The 14,487-nt window shown below is 52.3% G+C and overlaps 2 protein-coding genes across 3 annotated transcripts in view; one reads left to right on the top strand and one right to left on the bottom strand.

The window, feature by feature from the left end:
- Window positions 1-14,487, top strand: part of LOC147090077 (uncharacterized) — a 305,953-nt gene that overhangs the window by 83,758 nt on the left and 207,708 nt on the right. The gene's annotated exons all lie outside the window — the stretch shown is intronic.
- The window catches only part of LOC147090079 (uncharacterized), a 142,670-nt gene that overhangs the window by 9,686 nt on the left and 118,497 nt on the right, over window positions 1-14,487 (bottom strand). The window contains exon 1 of one of the 2 annotated variants that reach the window (XM_085977235.1): window positions 235-1,359. The exons of the other annotated variant lie outside the window; for it this stretch is intronic. The gene's annotated coding sequence lies outside the window, so the exon portion shown is untranslated. Of the gene's footprint in view, window positions 1-234; window positions 1,360-14,487 lie in introns of those variants that run through there. 2 annotated transcript variants of the gene reach the window in all.

Genomic DNA, 14,487 nt, shown 5'->3' with positions numbered 1-14,487 from the left:
GTGAATGCTCCACAACCCATCCACCCGCAGCTCCAGCGCTGCAAGACGGCCCGTTAGTAGCTGCAGCTGGATGCATTTCTGGCACACGTGTTGGTCAGGGACACTGGCAGCGTCCCTGAATTCCCACATAGAGCAAGAGGAGCACATCACGGGGCTGGGCTCTCCTGGCATGGCCTACCCCTTTAATCAATTTAAGTTAACTTAGTTAAATACCACCAGTAAAGTAAGCCTTACCTGGTCTCTGGAGCACTTTGTAGGCCCGCTCTGCCGCTGAAGCACCCGCCAAAGCTCTGAGGCCTTGCCTCATCTAACTCCCTGACTCACCCAACTCTCAGCACTCTGTTGAAAATCGCACTCAGTGCAAAATCGCACTTCAAAGCCTGTTTTTATAGGCCATGCAACAAAGACTTGCTGAGCTGAGCCCAGCTACAGCAGAACCAGGTTAACCAGATTACTCCAGTTTCCCTTGTTAACTGCCTTCAGCTGCTCTGAGTTGTAGGACTTGTTTATCCCTTTTTAACCCTGCTTAAAGCTGGGAAATCTAGATTTTAAACAGTAAACAGTACACAGTAAATGTGGAACAAACAAAAGTTTGATTTCAGCAACCAGTTAAGACTCCCTGACTCACCCAACTCTCAGCAACCAGTTAAGACTCCCTGACTCACCCAACTCTCAGCACTCTGTTGAAAATCCCCAGTTCTACACTTCTCTGAGATTTGCCTACATATCTGTACCTCTATCTCCCCCTTACTGTTTGGGGGCCTATAGTACACTCCCAGCAAAGTGCTTGCCCCCTTTTTGTTTTTAAGTTCTACCCATATGGCCTCATTAGAGGAACCTGCTAAGGTATCATCCCTCCTTACAGCAGAAATTGACTCCTTGATTAATATTACTAACCTGATTTTTGGTCAACGCTTGGAGTATTCACATTTAATAAATCTCAGGGAGGAGTTGCTTCACTTGCACTGGTTCCTGGGGCCTAATCACCTTCCCCAGGAGCAGGGCCTTGACCCTGACTTTGTTCACTTGTACTGGTTCCTGGGGCCTGATCACCTTCCCCAGGAGCAGGGCCTTGATTCTGGGGGTGTTTTATTGCACCACTTGGTGTACTTGAGAAGAGCCCCATCAGGGCGAGTGCGGGAGGGTCAGGGGGCGAGTGTGGGAGGGTCAGGGGGCGAGTGCAGAAGGGTCAGGGGGTGAGTGTGGGAGGGTCAGGGGGCGAGTGCAGGAGCGTCCATCTCCAGGACCAGTGTGTATCTGAGTCAATGGGACTCTCTCTGACCTTTCTCCCCAGACCATCTCCAGGATCAGTGTGTATCTGAGTCAATGGGACTCTCTCTGACCTTTCTCCCCAGTCCATCTCCAGGACCAGTGTGTATCTGAGTCAATGGGACTCTCTATGACCTTTCTCCCCAGTCCATCTCCAGGACCAGTGTGTATCTGAGTCAATGCGACTCTCTCTGATCTTTCTCCCCAGTGCATCTCCAGGACCAGTGTGTATCTGAGTCAATGGGACTCTCTCTGACTGTTCTGGACCGATGGACATTTTTACATGCAATAGCACCCTCTGGTGGCAGTTATTGTGTTAACAGTTTGTAAGCTGGAAAGGTCATCTGTTCCTTTCTTCCTGTGTGAGGTCATTTGACCTTTGTTCCTTTCTTCCTGTGAGAGGTCATTTGACCTTCTTACCTTTCTTCCTGTTGACCCCAGGAAGCAGTTTTGCCAGGAAGAACCTGACTTGAGTAATGGAGAATTTGCTATGAGAGGTTCCACTTACAATCTAATGTAATCTGACTTCATATGTTAGGCCAAACACAATATCTGTGAGCATCTTTAGTTCTTAGCATAATAGCAATGTTGTCAGAGTAATATTTTGATAATACTATGTTTATAAAAGGTTAATATTTAATAGTTACAGAAGTTAGTTCAAATGTTAGTTAGTTATACAATTAGTCTATTCTACTGTTGTAAATATGTTTGTATCTTGTGTAATATCGAATGTGTAGTACTCAGTTTATGTACAAAACATACTTTGTCTTTGTTTACAGTTTCACAAATTTGTTCAAGTAAAAGCTTCAAAACAGCAACCGCTTCAGGAAGAATTAATTTGAATGAGTGTTTAACTTGCTGGATAGCTAGATAGGAGCACGTCTAGCGCGGCCAGTACAGTGAAAAGATATCAGTGAAAAGATAGCAATACGGCTAGCTGTGAAGAGCGGAGCAGGAGGAACCCAGAGTAAGCCTTAACCTCGTAGAGCACATCTACCTCACATCAATATGTCAGAAGATAATAGCGAAAATGCTTTGCAGCAAGTAGAAGACCTTAAACAGGCAGACGAAACTGTAGAACGTGACAATCGGTCTATAAGCACCGGTTACTACAGATCGCAAGTTGGTTCACGGTCATCGGGTGATTCTAGAGTAAGCATAGCCATCGCCAAAGCACGGGCTAAACTAGTAGCAGCTCAAGCCAGAGCTGCGCATACGGACAGTGAAATAGAAATAAAAGTAAGACAGGCCCGTCTCCAAGCTGACCTGGCCAGTCACCAAGTGGAACGCCAGGCTGAACAGGCCCGTCACCAAGTGGAACGCCAGGCTGAACAGGCCCGTCACCAAGTGGGACGCCAGGCTGAACAGGCCCGTCTCCAAGTGGAACACCAGGCTGAACAGGCCCGTCACCAAGTGGAACGCCAGGCTGAACAGGCCCGTCTCCAAGTGGAACACCAGGCTGAACAGGCCCGTCACCAAGTGGAACGCCAGGCTGAACAGGCCCGTCACCAAGTGGAACACCAGGCTGAACAGGCCCGTCTCCAAGTGGAACGCCAGGCTGAACAGGCCCATCACCAAGTGGAACGCCAGGCTGAACAGGCCCGTCTCCAAGTGGAACACCAGGCTGAACAGGCCCGTCATCAAGTGGAACGCCAGGCTGAACAGGCCCATCTCCAAGTGGAACGCCAGGCTGAACAGGCCCATCATCAAGTGGAACGCCAGGCTGAACAGGCCCGTCACCAAGTGGAACGCCAGGCTGAACAGGCCCATCTCCAAGTGGAACGCCAGGCTGAACAGGCCCGTCACCAAGTGGAATGCCAGGCTGAACAGGCCCGTCTCCAAGTGGAACGCCAGGCTGAACAGGCCCGTCTCCAAGTGGAACGCCAGGCTGAACAGGCCCGTCACCAAGTGGAACACCAGGCTGAACAGGCCCGTCTCCAAGTGGAACGCCAGGCTGAACAGGCCCATCACCAAGTGGAACGCCAGGCTGAACAGGCCCGTCACCAAGTGGAACGCCAGGCTGAACAGGCCCATCTCCAAGTGGAACGCCAGGCTGAACAGGCCCATCACCAAGTGGAACGCCAGGCTGAACAGGCCCGTCTCCAAGTGGAATGCCAGGCTGAACATGCCCGTCTCCAAGTGGAACGCCAGGCTGAACAGGCCCGTCTCCAAGTGGAACGCCAGGCTGAACAGGCCCGACACCATGTGGAACGCCAGGCTGAACAGGCCCGTCTCCAAGTGGAACGCCAGGCTGACCTGGCCAGTCACCAAGTGGAACGCCAGGCTGAACAGGCCCGTCTCCAAGTGGAACGCCAGGCTGAACAGGCCCGACACCATGTGGAACGCCAGGCTGAACAGGCCCGTCTCCAAGCCACATTAGAGGCTCTGCAGCAACAAAAAGAGATAGATGCTGCATTAGCCGAGACACAAGTATTCAAGGCAATTTTGGAGGGAGCTGATCCCGAGACAGCTTACAAACCTTTAATACCCATTCCGTGGCAGAGTCCACGACAGCGCACCATAGATTACGTGAGCGACCATTCCGACATACAGTTTACAGGAGAAAGGGATGGAGACCCGCACATCTCTACAGACGCAAACACTTCGTATAACATGCCACAAGTTGCCAACCAAGGTCAAAGCAGACGGCGTGCCTCAAGCCGCAGAGTCTCCGTGAGCAGAACGGAAGACACGGTGCAGAGGAATAGGACGCCGAATAGAGAAAGTCGGAGGCAAATCCCCTCTCGATCCCTTGAGACCCCCAACAGAGCCCCCAGCCAAGGCAACCCTGGCCCAGGTCCCAGCACCTACGACCTCGCCAAATACCTTGCACGCACCCAGCTGGTGACTTCGGGGTTAATGAAGTTTGATGACAGGCCGGAGAATTATCGGGCTTGGAAGTCCTGCTTCCACGATGCCATATCGGGCTTAGACCTGTCGGCAGGAGAAGAGCTCGGCCTCCTTATCAAGTGGCTCGGCCCAGAGTCCGCCGGACAGGCCAGCAGGATAATAGCGGCCAATGTGGGGCAGCTGCCAGAGGGGTTGAAGAAGGCTTGGGTGAGGCTGGAAGAAAGCTACGGCTCACCCGAAGCCATTGAAAGGGCTCTCTTTGACAGGTTGGCGAACTTTCCGAGGTTGACGAGTAAGGAACCCCAGAAGCTCCGCGACCTTGGAGATCTGCTGTCGGAACTCGAAGCCGCAAAGCAGGACGGCTACCTCCCCAGTCTATCGTACTTAGACACTTCCAGAGGGGTGTGGTAAACCACTTTTATCGTTCACTATCGTTACACTATAGTTATCACTGTTATATCGTTACTCTATGGTTATCACTGTTCCCACTGTTGTATCACTATACGAGGTCGCCTCGTCACGCTGCTATACCTGGGCTGACCACTGCTGACTCCGCCCAAGACTCCACCTACCTGCCCAGGTATAAAGGTAGTCGACTGGCTGGCATTCCTCCTTGTTGTATCCGATCACCCACGAGGGTGGGCTCTGTTATTTAGCCAATAAAAACCTATAGTTACTTTCTTAACTCGTCGCTTTTCATTGGATGAATTGATAGGTATATCAATTTTATTGGCTAACTTTTAAAATGTCGACACCTGAGCAGTCAAACGACCAGCCAAGTGACCAGCCAGACGCCCAGCTACAACAGCCACAGCAGCCGGCCTGGCTGCGAGCCCTCAGACCACCGTACCTGGATCTAAACCCACAGGCAGCAAACTCAGCCCTCGACTTCGAACACTGGCTGAGCTGCTTCGAAGCCTACCTGGGAGAATCCGGCGTGCCTCAGAAATCCATGCTAAGAGTTCTGAATGCCCAAGTGAGCCCTAAAGTATTCGCACTCATCCGGGACCTTAAAACATACGAGGGCGCCATCAACCGGCTGAAAAGACAGTACCAAACCCCGGTAAATTCCATGTATGCCAGACACCTCCTAAGATCCCGCCCGCAACAGCCAGGAGAGCCCGTGGAGGAATTTTTACGGGTGCTACAAGCACTCGGCAGAGACTGTAACTTTAAAGCGGTAACGGCGGCAGAAAATACTGAAGACAATGTCCGCGATGCCTTCGTGAAAGGCCTGCGGTCCGACTACTCACGGCAAAGACTACTGGAAGCAAGGGACCTCGACCTGGACAAAGCTGCAGCCCTCGCTCTCTCTCTAGAGGTGGCCCATCGGGACCTCGAGGCATACTCAAGGTACTGTAACTCGCGACCCTGGGACTTGGGACCGACCCCGACCGTGATACCCCCCGCAGCAACCCCCCTGGGACCTACCTCAGCGTCGGCGTCCCGGACCCGATCGAGACCGCCACCCCCGGTACCGGCTCCGACATCGGACCCCCGCGATCGGGCCGCCGGCTGCTTCTTCTGCGGCCAGGCGAAACACCCGAGGTCGCGCTGCCCAGCCAGGAACTCTACCTGCTCAAACTGCATGAAGAAAGGCCACTTCGCTAAGGCCTGCAGAGGTGGATCATCAGAGGCCAGCAGTGCCTCATGCGAGCTGTGGGGGCGGCCATCTTCCTTCAAGGCAACAGAGGCCAGCATCCCCACATGTGAGTCATGGGGGTGGCCATCTTTGATACAGGCAAGCGACACCAGCAGTGCCTCATGTGAGTTATGGGGGCAGCCATCTTCTCCGCCATTTTGTCCAACCTCGTGGGAGACGCCATTTTACCCACCACGCCCGACCGCCACCGTGCCTCTAGACCCGACTACCGCCTCAACCGCAGACTACAACAACTCGCTCAGCTATACACTAGCCTCCGTCACACTGGACCAGGCCCACCCGCATCACCTGTCCAAGTCGATGATGGACATGAAAGTAAACGGCCACGCCACGACCTGCCTGTTCGACAGCGGAAGCACGGAGAGCTTCATCCACCCAGACACGGTGAGCCACTACTCCCTCCCTGTCCTGCCAACGCGCAACCGGATCGCGATGGCATCGAGGTCACACGCCACAGACATCAGCGACTACTGTGTTGTGACCCTGTCGGGTAAGGGTACGGAGTATAAAAATTTTAAACTCCTCGTCCTGCCCCAGCTATGCGCTGCCGTCCTACTAGGCCTAGACTTCCAATCCCACCTCCAAAGCGTCACGCTAGCATACGGCGGACCCCTCCCCCCACTCACAGTCGACAACCAGCAGATTTTAAACTGCCCACCGCGTAACACCTGCGGCCTATCCACCCTCAAGGTCCCGCCACCTTCCCTGTTTGCTAACCTCACCCCCGACTGCAAACCCGTCACTACCAAGAGCAGGCGGTACAGCGCCGGGGACAGAGCTTTCATTAGCTCTGAGGTGCAGCGTCTCCTGAAGGAGGGCATCATCGAGGGGAGCACCAGCCCCTGGCGTGCCCAGGTCGTGGTCATTAAGACTGGCAATAAAAACCGCCTGGTCATCGACTACAGCCAGACCACAAACAGGTACACCCAGCTGGACGCATACCCCCTTCCCCGCATATCTGATATGGTCAATCAGATTGCGCAGTACTGGGTATTCTCCACCATCGACCTTAAGTCGGCCTATCACCAACTCCCTATCCGCCCTGAGGACTGCCAGTATACAGCCTTCGAGGCGAATGGCTGCCTCTACCACTTCCTTAGAGTTCCCTTCGGCGTCACCAACGGGGTTTCGGTCTTCCAAAGGGAGATGGACCGGATGGTTGACCAGAACGGGCTGCACGCCACGTTCCCCTATCTAGATAACGTCACCATCTGCGCCGCGACCGGCAGGACCATGATGTTAATCTGGAGAGATTCCTCCGTACGGCCCAACGGCTGAACCTCACCTACAATAAGGATAAATGTGTGTTTAACACCTTGCCATCCTCGGCTGTGTAGTAGAGAACGGAGTCATCGGCCCCGACCCCGAAAGAATGCGCCCCCTCATGGAGCTACCCCTCCCCCACTGTCCAAAGGCACTGAAGAGAACCCTGGGGCTCTTCGCCTACTATGCCCAATGGGTGCCCAATTATGCGGACAAAGCCAGACCCCTCATGAAGTCCACATCCTTCCCCCTTACAGAGGAAGCGTGCGCAGCCTTCTCCCTCATTAAGGGAGACATTGCCAAGGCCACTATGCACGCAGTGGATGAGTCCATCCCCTTCCAAGTCGAGAGCGATGCATCCGACTTCGCCCTAGCCGCCACCCTTAACCAGGAGGGGAGACCGGTGGCCTTCTTCTCAAGGACCCTACAGGGCCCTGAGATCCGACACTCGTCGGTCGAGAAGGAGGACCAGGCGATTGTGGAGGCGGTACGACGCTGGAGGCACTACCTGGCAGGCAAACGATTTACCCTCCTTACCGACCAACGTTCGGTCGCTTTTATGTTTAATAACAAGCTGAGGGGCAAAATCAAGAATGACAAGATCTTCAGGTGGAGAATCGAGCTCTCCACCTACGATTATGATATCTTGTACCGGCCAGGTAAGCTGAACGAACCCCCCGATGCTCTGTCACGAATTACATGCGCCAGCGCGCAAAGTGATAGACTTCAGACCCTCCACAACGACCTCTGCCACCCCGGGGTCACCAGACTTTACCACTTCATTAAGGCCCGCAACCTGCCCTACTCCATCGAGGAGGTCAGGACCATGACCAGGAACTGCCAGACCTGTGCCGAGTGCAAACCGCACTTCTTTAGGCCGGACAGAGCAAGCCTGATCAAGGCCACCCGCCCCTTTGAGCGCCTGAGCATCGACTTTAAGGGGCCCCTCCCGTCCTCTGACCGTAATGTGTACTTCCTCAACATTGTTGATGAGTACTCCCGTTTCCCCTTTGCCTTCCCCTGCCCAGACATGACCAGTACCACGGTCATTAAATGCCTGAACGACCTCTTCGCCTTGTTCGGGTTCCCAAACTATATACTTCATGAGCGAGGAACTCCGTCAGTTCCTACTAGCGAGAGGTATTGCTGCAAGCAGGACCACCAGCTACAACCCCCGAGGGAACGGCCAGGTAGAAAGAGAGAACGCGACGGTACGGAAGGCCGTCCTCTTAGCCTTAAAGTCTAAGGGCCTCCCAACCTCCCGCTGGCAGGAAGTCCTCCCGGCAGCGCTGCATTCCACCCGGTCACTACTTTGCACTGCCATCAACGCCACCCCCCATGAACGAATGTTTGCTTTCCCCAGGAAGTCGACTATGGGAACCACGCTACCAACCTGGCTGACCTCTCCGGGGCCCGTCTTGCTGTGAAAGCACGTGAGGGCCCATAAAACGGACCCCCTGGTCGAGAGGGTGGACCTCCTGCACGCCAACCCCCAGTACGCCTATGTGGCACACCCAGACGGGCGGGAGGACACAGTCTCCTTACGAGACCTCGCACCCTCGGGCACTCCGGAGACACCACCTCCACCCCCCCCCCACCACCCCCCCAATTCCAGACCAGGTAGACGGCATGCCGGAACCCCACGAGCCTTCGCCGACCATGCAGACACCAGCATTAACACCGGATAATGCAACACCGCCGCTGCGACGATCAGAAAGGCTTACGAGGCCTCCAGACAGACTGACATACCAGAACTGGTAGTACACTTCACCCCGCCGGACTCAAACCTAAACAAGGGGTGAATGTGGTAAACCACTTTTATCGTTCACTATCGTTACACTATAGTTATCACTGTTATATCGTTACTCTATGGTTATCACTGTTCACACTGTTGTATCACTATACGAGGTCGCCTCTTGTCACGCTGCTATACCTGGGCTGACCACTGCTGACTCCGCCCAAGACTCCACCTACCTGCCCAGGTATAAAGGTAGTCGACTGGCTGGCATTCCTCCTTGTTGTATCCGATCACCCACGAGGGTGGGCTCTGTTATTTAGCCAATAAAAACCTATAGTTACTTTCTTAACTCGTCGCTTTTCATTGGATGAATTGATAGGTATATCAAGGGGTAAGTCCCATCATTGAGAAGCTTCCATTTAACCTGCAGGAGAAGTGGATAACGTTTGGATCAAAGTTCAAGCTAAAGCACAATGTGGCGTTCCCACCATTCTCTGCGTTCGTTAAATTCATCCGTAAAGAAGCCAAAGCCAGGAACGACCCCAGCTTCAACTTCTTCTCCTCCCAACCAGCACTTGCCAGAAGAGACAAGTTCGACAGACATGGGAAGACACCAATATCTGTCCACAGAATGCAAGTGTCCTCAACTGAGCACACAAAGATTCAGAAGAAACCTGAGGATATGAGCAAACAATGCCCTATCCACAACAAGCCCCATCCTTTAAAGAAGTGCAGAGGCTTCAGGGAGATGTCCCTGGAAGATCGGAAACAATATCTTAAAGAGAACTCTATATGTTTCAGGTGCTGCTCGTCCACGAGCCATCTCGCCAAGAACTGCAAGGTGGATGCAAAATGCACTGAATGTGAAAGTGATCGACACGTTTCAGCACTACACCCAGGCCCAGCTCCTTGGAAGTCAGAAACGCCTCCTCCCGCATCAGAGCACGGCGGGGAGAGAGAGGGAGCTGCTGGTATGGAGATTACATCCAGGTGCACTGAGGTGTGTGGAGAAGGAATGAGCGCAAGAGCATGCTCCAAGATATGCCTCGTTAATGTGTACCCTGCGGGATGTCGCCAGGAATCTGAAAAGATGTATGCCATACTAGATGAACAAAGCAATCGTTCTCTAGCAAGATCCGAGTTCTTCAACATCTTCAAGATCAAAAGAAGTCCGTCGCCTTACATGCTGAAGACGTGTGCTGGACTTTCAGAGACAGCCAGCAGGAGGGCATGCGGTTACGTTGTTGAGTCAGTCGACGGGAAGATTAGTCTCCCCCTTCCTACACTCATCGAATGTAATCAAGTCCCCGACAACCGTTCCGAGATTCCCACTCCGAATGCAGCTCGTCATCACCGTCATCTGAGACGCATTGCAGACGAGATCCCACCTCTTGACCCAGATGCAAGCATACTTCTGTTGTTGGGAAGAGACACCCTGAGGGTACATAAGATAAGGGAGCAGATCAACGGTCCACATGACGCCCCTTTCGCCCAAATGCTAGACCTCGGCTGGGTCGTTGTTGGAGATGTGTGCCTCAAGGGCGCTCACAAGCCATCTCAGGTGAGCACACTCAAGACTTCCATCTTGGAGAATGGTCGTACAAGCTACCTTACCCCATGCAGTAGACAGATCCGCATGGTGTTTGACTCCAGTGCACCATATCAGGGCGTCTCTCTCAATGACGTACTCCTCACAGGGCCTGATCTTAACAGCAGCCTCTTGGGAGTGCTCATGAGATTCAGGAAAGAGCCCGTCGCCATCACTGCCAATATCCAGCACATGTTTCATTGCTTCGTGGTGAGAGAAGACCACAGAGACTACCTCCGCTTCCTGTGGTATCGGGACAATGACCCCAATAGAGACATTGTGGACTACAGAATGCGTGTCCATGTCTTTGGGAATAGCCCATCCCCTGCTGTCGCCATATACGGACTAAGGAGGGCTGCCAAGGAAGAAGACGACGACTTTGACAGTGATGTGAGAGGGTTCATCGAATGAGAGTTCTATGTCGACGACGCACTGAAGTCATTCCCGACCAAAGCAGAGGCCATCAGTACTCTCGGACGAGCCCAGGAACTACTTGCACTATCCATCCTCAGGCTGCATAAGATAGCCTCTAACAGACCAGCAGTGATGGAGGCATTCCCCCTGAAGATCGTGCTAAGGACGTCAAGGACCTAGACCTCTTCACTGATGACCTCCCCCTACAGCGTAGCCTAGGGGTGTCGTGGAACATAGCAACAGACACGTTCACGTTCCAAGTCCTAGACGCCAAGAAACCCTTCACACGTAGAGGAGTGCTCTCTACAGTCAACAGCCTATACGACCCTCTTGGCTTCTTAGCCCCTGTCACCATACAAGGCAGGCTGCTCCTCAGGGAACTCTCCACATGCGCTGAAGAGATGGAAGCAGAGTGGGACAGATGGAGAGACTCACTCCAAGACTTACAGGAGATCCGAATACCTCGCTGCTATTTGTCTTTCTCACCCTTAAATGCCCAATTCAAAGAGCTTTGTGTCTTTGCAGACGCATCCGCTAAGGCCATTGCAAGTGTGGCTTATCTGAAGGTCACCACTCAAGAAGGACAAAGCAAAATCGGCTTCGTCTTTGATAGAGGCAAGTTGGCGCCCCAGCCAGACCTCACCATACCCAGGTTGGAACTGTACGTAGCAGACCGCAACCTACCCCCTCACAGCAATCTACGGAAGCTGCATCCTATCATCGACAACCAACGGACTGTCTCTGAAGTGGTTCTTCTTTTGTCGCCAGAGGACTCCAGTGACAAGTAGAGTTTGGACTATGTGGAGTTGTTAATGACCCCAGACGGGGAGTGTTCTGGACCGATGGACATTTTTACATGCAATAGCACCCTCTGGTGGCGGCTATTGTGTTAACAGTTTGTAAGCTGGAAAGGTCATCTGTTCCTTTCTTCCTGTGTGAGGTCATTTGACCTTTGTTCCTTTCTTCCTGTGAGAGGTCATTTGACCTTCTTACCTTTCTTCCTGTTGACCCCAGGAAGCAGTTTTGCCAGGAAGAACCTGACTTGAGTAATGGAGAATTTGCTATGAGAGGTTCCACTTACAATCTAATGTAATCTGACTTCATATGTTAGGCCAAACGCAATATCTGTGAGCATCTTTAGTTCTTAGCATAATAGCAATGTTGTCAGAGTAATATTTTGATGATACTATGTTTATAAAAGGTTAATATTTAATAGTTACAGAAGTTAGTTCAAATGTTAGTTAGTTATACAATTAGTCTATTCTACTGTTGTAAATATGTTTGTATCTTGTGTAATATCGAATGTGTAGTACTCAGTTTATGTACAAAACATACTTTGTCTTTGTTTACAGTTTCACAAATTTGTTCAAGTAAAAGCTTCAAAACAGCAGCCGCTTCAGGAAGAATTAATTTGAATGAGTGTTTAACTTGCTGGATAGCTAGATAGGAGCACGTCTAGCGCGGCCAGTACAGTGAAAAGATATCAGTGAAAAGATAGCAATACGGCTAGCTGTGAAGAGCGGAGCAGGAGGAACCCAGAGTAAGCCTTAACCTCGTAGAGCACATCTACCTCACATCAATATGTCAGAAGATAATAGCGAAAATGCTTTGCAGCAAGTAGAAGACCTTAAACAGGCAGACGAAACTGTAGAACGTGACAATCGGTCTATAAGCACCGGTTACTACAGATCGCAAGTTGGTTCACGGTCATCGGGTGGTTCTAGAGTAAGCATAGCCATCGCCAAAGCACGGGCTAAACTAGTAGCAGCTCAAGCCAGAGCTGCGCATACGGACAGTGAAATAGAAATAAAAGTAAGACAGGCCCGTCTCCAAGCTGAACACCAAGCAGAACAGGCCCGACTCCAAGCTGAATCACAAGCCGAACAGGCCCGACACCAAGCTGACCTGGCCAGTCACCAAGTGGAACACCAGGCTGAACAGGCCCGTCACCAAGTGGAACGCCAGGCTGAACAGGCCCGTCTCCAAGTGGAACGCCAGGCTGAACAGGCCCGTCTCCAAGCCACATTAGAGGCTCTGCAGCAACAAAAAGAGATAGATGCTGCATTAGCCGAGACACAAGTATTCGAGGCAATTTTGGAGGGAGCTGATCCCGAGACAGCTTACAAACCTTTAATTCCCGTTCCGTGGCAGAGTCCACGACAGCGCACCATAGATTACGTGAGCGACCATGCCGACATACAGTTTACAGGAGAAAGGGATGGAGGCCCGCACATCTCTACAGACGCAAACACTTTGTATAACATGCCACAAGTTGCCAACCAAGGTCAAAGCAGACGGCGTGCCTCAAGCCGCAGAGTCTCCGTGAGCAGAACGGAAGACACGGTGCAAAGGAATAGGACGCCGAATAGAGAAAGTCGGAGGCAAATCCCCTCTCGATCCCTTGAGACCCCTAACAGAGCCCCCAGCCAAGGCAACCCTGGCCCAGGTCCCAGCACCTACGACCTCGCCAAATACCTTGCACGCACCCAGCTGATGACTTCGGGGTTAATCAAGTTTGATGACAGGCCAGAGAATTATCGGGCTTGGAAGTCCTGCTTCCACGATGCCATATCGGGCTTAGACCTGTCGGCAGGAGAAGAGCTCGGCCTCCTTATCAAGTGGCTCGGCCCAGAGTCCGCCGGACAGGCCAGCAGGATAATAGCGGCCAATGTGGGGCAGCTGCCAGACGGGTTGAAGAAGGCTTGGGTGAGGCTGGAAGAAAGCTACGGCTCACCCGAAGCCATTGAAAGGGCTCTCTTTGACAGGTTGGCGAACTTTCCGAGGTTGACGAGTAAGGAACCCCAGAAGCTCCGCGACCTTGGAGATCTGCTGTCGGAACTCGAAGCCGCAAAGCAGGACGGCTACCTACCCGGTCTATCGTACTTAGGCACTTCGAGAGGGGTAAGTCCCATCATTGAGAAGCTTCCATTTAACCTGCAGGAGAAGTGGATAACGTTTGGATCAAAGTTCAAGCTGAAGCACAATGTGGCGTTCCCACCATTCTCTGCGTTCGTTAAATTCATCCGTAAAGAAGCCAAAGCCAGGAACGACCCCAGCTTCAACTTCTTCTCCTCCCAACCAGCACTTGCCAGAAGAGACAAGTTCGACAGACATGGGAAGACACCAATATCTGTCCACAGAATGCAAGTGTCCTCAACTGAGCACACAAAGATTCAGAAGAAACCTGAGGATATGAGCAAACAATGCCTTATCCACAACAAGCCCCATCCTTTAAAGTGCAGAGGCTTCAGGGAGATGTCCCTGGAAGATCGGAAACAATATCTTAAAGAGAACTCTATATGTTTCAGGTGCTGCTCGTCCACGAGCTATCTCGCCAAGAACTGCAAGGTGGATGCAAAATGCACTGAATGTGAAAGTGATCGGCACGTTTCAGCACTACACCCAGGCCCAGCTCCTTGGAAGTCAGAAACGCCTCCTCCCGCATCAGAGCACGGCAGGGAGAGAGAGGGAGCTGCTGGTATGGAGATTACATCCAGGTGCACCGAGGTGTGTGGAGAAGGAGTGAGCGCAAGAGCATGCTCCAAGATATGCCTCGTTAATGTGTACCCTGCGGGATGTCGCCAGGAATCTGAAAAGATGTATGCCATACTAGATGAACAAAGCAATCGTTCTCTAGCAAGATCCGAGTTCTTCAACATCTTCAAGATCAAAGGAAGTCTGTCGCCTTACATGCTGAAGACG

Source organism: Somniosus microcephalus, unplaced genomic scaffold (genome assembly GCF_052327205.1).
Source record: "Somniosus microcephalus isolate GS21.2 unplaced genomic scaffold, FLI_Smic_1.0 unresolved_chr4, whole genome shotgun sequence".
Lineage (NCBI taxonomy): Eukaryota > Metazoa > Chordata > Chondrichthyes > Squaliformes > Somniosidae > Somniosus > Somniosus microcephalus.
Note: the sequence above shows the minus strand (reverse complement) of the source record. Positions and strands in the feature narration are given on the sequence as shown.